Raw genomic sequence first — 5,288 nt, 5'->3', positions numbered from 1 at the left:
TAATTTTATGGTTTGGGGGGAGGGGTCACTACAATATGTGGAACTGTATTGAAGGGTTGCGGCATTAGAAAGGTTGAGAACCACTGGCCTAGAAGAAAATGTTAAATCTGAAGAGTGAGTTTTCACAGTGAAAGCACCGTGCTTTATAGCATGGCTCTTTCCAAACTGCAGATTCAGCTCTGCTTGATTTTAGAAATAAAATATTAGTACAGATGAAGTTTTTAAGATCAATCTTCATTATTTTGCTATGGAAAGAATCATATCCTTAAAAATTACATCAATTATATGGACATTTGTAATTTTCTATACAGTCATAAGGCATCAAACACCTTTCTAGGGGAAAAATGAAGATGAAGATTCTAATAACAAAATAGATCACTAATAAAGCTGTAGTTTCATCTAAATGTTTAGAGTATATGTAAGGGTTCGAAAACTTCTATTACTATTTTTCTTTTTTTCATTTTACTCAGGGGAGAGCGCGAACGCAGTCCCCCACTACCACAAATTATGCAGTCAAGTTTCCCACATTTGGGGAAATCGCAGGGGTCAGCACATCCGGAGTGCAATGGATAAGCCTCGCCCTGGGAAAACCACCCTTGTGATCATGGTATATCTCCCCTGCCAGGTAAGTATTTTATTACTATTTTTAATAATGATTTTTATTGGGGGCTCATACAAATCTTATCACAATCCATTGTGTCAATCACATATGGACATCCGTTGCCATCATCATTCTCAAAACATTTGCCCTCCACTTGAGCCCTTAACATTGGCTGCTCATTTTCCCCCTCCCTCCCCCCATACCCCTCCCTCATGAGCCCTTCATAATACATAATACATAAATTATTATTATTTCGTCATATGTTACACTGTCTGACATCTCCTCTCGCCCTCTTCTCTGCTGTCCATTCCCCAGGGAGGAGGTTATACATAGATTCTTGCAATTGATTCCCCCTTTCTACCCCACATTCCCTCCACCCTCCAGGCATTGCCCCTCTCACCACTGGTCCTGAAGGAGTCATCTGTCCTGGATTCCCTGTGTTTCCAGTTGCTATCTGTACCAATGTACATCCTCTGGTCTAGCCAGATTTGTAAGGTAGAATTGGGATCATGATAGTGGGGGGGATTTAAGAACTAGAGGAAAGTTATGTTTCATCGTTGCTACCCTGCACCATGACTGGCTAATCTCCTCCCACAACCCTTCAGTAAGGTGGTGTCCAGTTGCCTACCGATGGGCTTTGAGTCTCCACTCTGCACTCACCCACATTTACAATGATATGATTTTTTTTTGTTCTTTGATGCTTGATACCTGATCCTTTCGGCTGCTCGTGGTCACAGAGGCTGGTGTGCATCTTCCATATGGGCTTTGTTGCTTCTGAGCTAGATTGCTTCTGTTTATCTTCAAGCCTTTAAGACCCCAGATACTATATCTTTTGATAACCGGGCACTATCAGCTTTCTTCACCACATTTGCTTATGCACACGGAAAACACTGTTGTTACAACTTATTATTTTACGTATGCATGGTAGAAACAAAGAGTGATTAATATTTCTGGAAATTATATGCAGTATAAATAGATAGTACAGGTAGGTAGGCAGAACCTTACTAGTTTTTGGTATTGTGTGTGTATATATATGTATATATATATATATAATGTAATTTAAATTCACTGTAAGAGACTTGAAATAACAGATAATACATTTGATATAAACAGGATCCTTTTCAGTACCTCCTATGCGAAAAGAAGGGAAAACAAGCCCTGAATTCCTAGGAGAAATTAATATCTAGGAGAAATTCTTGCTTCCTCCATATTGCCATTCCCATTATCTAGTCGAGGTTGTAGAGCTTGGACTTTGTTCACTTGTGCTCTTGTCTGTGAGAAAAAGCCTGGTGTGGTAGTGGGTAAATGTTGGACTGTGATCTGAAAGATCGGCAGTTTGAAACCACGGGCTGCAACTGGGAAGATAATCCAAACTTTCTACTCTCATGAAGAGTTATAGTCTCGACCACTAAAAGGGGCAGTGCTACCCTGCCCTGTAGGTTCACTGTGACCGCACGTTGACGCCATGTCAGTGCGTTCCTTGTCCACGGTCACCAGCCACCAAACTAACGCCGGGAACACTGGTTTTTCTGAGCCCAGTAAAGCCTCCTCTTCTCAGCAGTAAGACTCACACTACTGGACGCAAGACGTAAGTTCGAGCATATCACCGTATCCTTGCTAACCAGAAACGTTAGCTGTTTGGCAAGGAAATATATCGTTGTTTGGGGGATTTTAATTGAATTTATCTTTAAACATAGGGATTGAAAATGAATTATTTCCATATAAGTTGTGATTTTTATTATCGTATGAGAATCTATATATTTTATTCTTACTATATTGTTCTTTGCTTGAGATTTTTATATATTCATGTAAATTTATGTGTTTTTGTTTCAAACACTTAAATTTCTGTTGGTCTTTTAACTCTATAAATTATGATATGCACAATTAATGTTTATGTTGACAAACTATTTCCTCTGTGTGTGTATGTTGGCAATGAATTTTCCCTTAAAAATATTTCCTTATTAAATGTTTAGTATATATTAATGTATTTTTAACATTCAAACTTTTTAATTTTTTCTCACTGACATTGTCTTTATAAAATAGTTTAATTTAAATGTGTTAAAGCAATTGATAGCCATTTTTATTTTTACCACTTATCAGAATGCTCACCTTGTTGCTGGTAGGTGCCTTCCAGTCGACTTCGACGCACAGTGACCTTATGCTCACCACAAGGAAGCATTAACAGGCTAGCTCACAACTGAATTTTCCTTGAATTTCTGACAGCTGACTACCTATGTAATGCTCCATCGTTTTGAATTATCTTTAACAATATTTTGCTTGCATGAGATATTAATACGATTTTGTACTATAGTCTGCATTTTGTTGGGTCACCTTTTTCTAGAAAGTGTATAAGTAACAGTCAGTTGGTCAGGTAGTTGTCTTTCCAATTGCTTTGCAGAGACTAGTGTGTTAGTCTGGGTAGACGAGAAAAACAAATTCATGAACACGCCTATGTATATAAAACAGAGTTTTATATAAAGGGTAATTGTACATTAAGAAAACATACAAACCTAGTCCAGTCTAAGCCCATAAGTCTGATACTAGTCCATGTGTCTGATACCAATCTGTAAAGTCCTCGTCAGACTCAGGAAACACATGCAATGATGCAGGACAATCATAGGCCAGTGAGTAGAAAGTCTTTGGATCCAGTGGCATTGTAAGCATCTCAGTGCTGGCAGGGGTCTCTACGTGGCTTCTCTGGCTTTGGAGGTCTGGTTGCATCAGTGTAGGCCCATGTGGCTTCTCCAGCTCAGGCCACTAGTGCAGTTTCATGTGTCTTGTCAGCTACAGTGTCTCCCAGGGAGTGAGCCCAGAGAGACAGAGAGGTGTCTTCTGCCTCGAAGTAGGAAAACCAGGATTTCCCAGAATCCTCAGGAGAAGGCCATGCCCATACAGAGGCCTCACTGGCTATCACCTGATTGACAGACTAGACTCTACATCTTCACTCTTAATCCTGTCAAGTCCCAAATTGACATCAGATTATGTAATTACCACAACTAGTGAGTGCGTCTGGTGCTGCATTTGTTTGTTGAAGTATTTCAGGTGATATTCTGCCCATTTCTGGAGCATGATTGTTTGCTAGTGCTTTCAATGTAGCATGGACTTCTTTCTTCAATAACTTTGATTCTTGATCATCTACTACCTCTTGGAATAGTTGCTCAACTATTCAAAAGGTTGTTTGGTGTTTTGTTTTGTTTTTTTGGTACAATGACTGTGTATACCTTACATCTTCTGAATATATATCCTGGCTCAGGATATATATTCCTCATAGAATCCTTCAATATTTTAACTTGAAATTTGCATTTCTTTCCAGTTGTCTTAGCTAGAGAGATGCTGAAAGTGCTCTCCCTTTTTCGGTTTCCAACTCCAGGTCCTTGCACACTTGATTACAAAGCTGTACTTTGTCTTCTTAAAATCACATTGGAAATTTTCTGTTCAGCTTGTTTACCTCATTATTTCATTATTTGCTTTAGCTAGTTTATGTTTAAGAGCAGGTTTCTGAGACTCTTCTGACATCTACAATTGCTTTTTTTCTTTCCTGTCATTTTAATATGCTTAAACCCTCTTCGTGTATGATGTTCATGGTATCATCAAAAAAATGATCTGGTTTTCCGTCCTTAGTGTTCAATGCGTCAATGACATTGGTGTTCCATGTGCCGACTGCACTAGATGGTCTCGGAAGGCAGACGGGATGGATTCATACCCATTTTTTGCTTCCTAGAGGTTTGTTTTAATTTTCTTTAGCTTTAAATTGAACTTGCACATAAACTATCAGTAATCTGTTCAACAATTGGTTCTTAATTTGTTTTATTGGTTTTTTGCTTCTTGGCTGATGATATTGAACTTCCCCATTGTCTCTTCTACCCAGCAAACCATACTACATCAAACTGACAACTAGTGAGTCAATTCCCACTCATGACAACTCTCTAGAACAGGACAAAGCTATCACTACGGGTTTCTAGAATTGTAACTCTTTATGGGACTCACAGTTGTAGTCAGTGTGATTCCTGTATATATTATCTGGTCATATCCATAGGTACAGGCACCATTTATGTTGTTGAAAAAAGATATTTGCAATTTAGAAGTAATTAGTTTTAAATAATTGTGTTATGAAATTTCTAGCTTTGCTTTTATTACAATGCCACCATTTTCCAAATACTGATTCATATATGTTTCCAACATTCTTACTTCAATCACCAGTAATTATCAATGTATCTTATTTACATATTGCAATTTCAGACTGAAGAAATTGGTAATATTCTTTAATTTCTTCATTTTGGGAGTTAGTTGTTGAGGTATAAATTTGGATAATAGTTGTATAATTGGTTTTCTTTGTAAGCTTAGAGATAAAATACTATTGCATACAGCATTGTATGTCAAGATAGATTTTAGAATGTTCTTTTGAACATGAATATGACAACATTCTTCTTGATCTTGTCATGCTCTGCATAATAACCCATAGGAACTCATTAAAATCACCACTATGAGTTATTTCAGACCACCAGTGCCTAAGAAAAAGGTCTTTATGAATTATATTTTATTTTTGACAATGTCTAATTTTTCTAGCTTGATAAATAATGCATTCAATGTTTGAATTATTGAGAAATGTTTGTATTTGTTCCTTCTCATTGTGAGTTGTGCCCATCAGCAGGTAAAGCTCTTGAAATACTTATTCCAACCATATCTT

The 5,288-nt window shown here is 37.6% G+C and overlaps 1 non-coding gene across 1 annotated transcript; it reads right to left on the bottom strand.

Annotated features, from left to right (window-relative positions):
* Positions 1-467: 467 nt before the first annotated feature.
* Positions 468-633, bottom strand: LOC115869941. Its single transcript, XR_004046456.1, has one exon. It is a non-coding gene; the product is annotated as a U1 spliceosomal RNA (small nuclear RNA).
* Positions 634-5,288: the final 4,655 nt, after the last annotated feature.

The sequence above is a fragment of the Echinops telfairi genome, unplaced genomic scaffold (genome assembly GCF_000313985.2).
Source record: "Echinops telfairi isolate 266 unplaced genomic scaffold, ASM31398v2 ScPeMD7_60;HRSCAF=208, whole genome shotgun sequence".
Taxonomy (NCBI): domain Eukaryota; kingdom Metazoa; phylum Chordata; class Mammalia; order Afrosoricida; family Tenrecidae; genus Echinops; species Echinops telfairi.
Note: the sequence above shows the minus strand (reverse complement) of the source record. Positions and strands in the feature narration are given on the sequence as shown.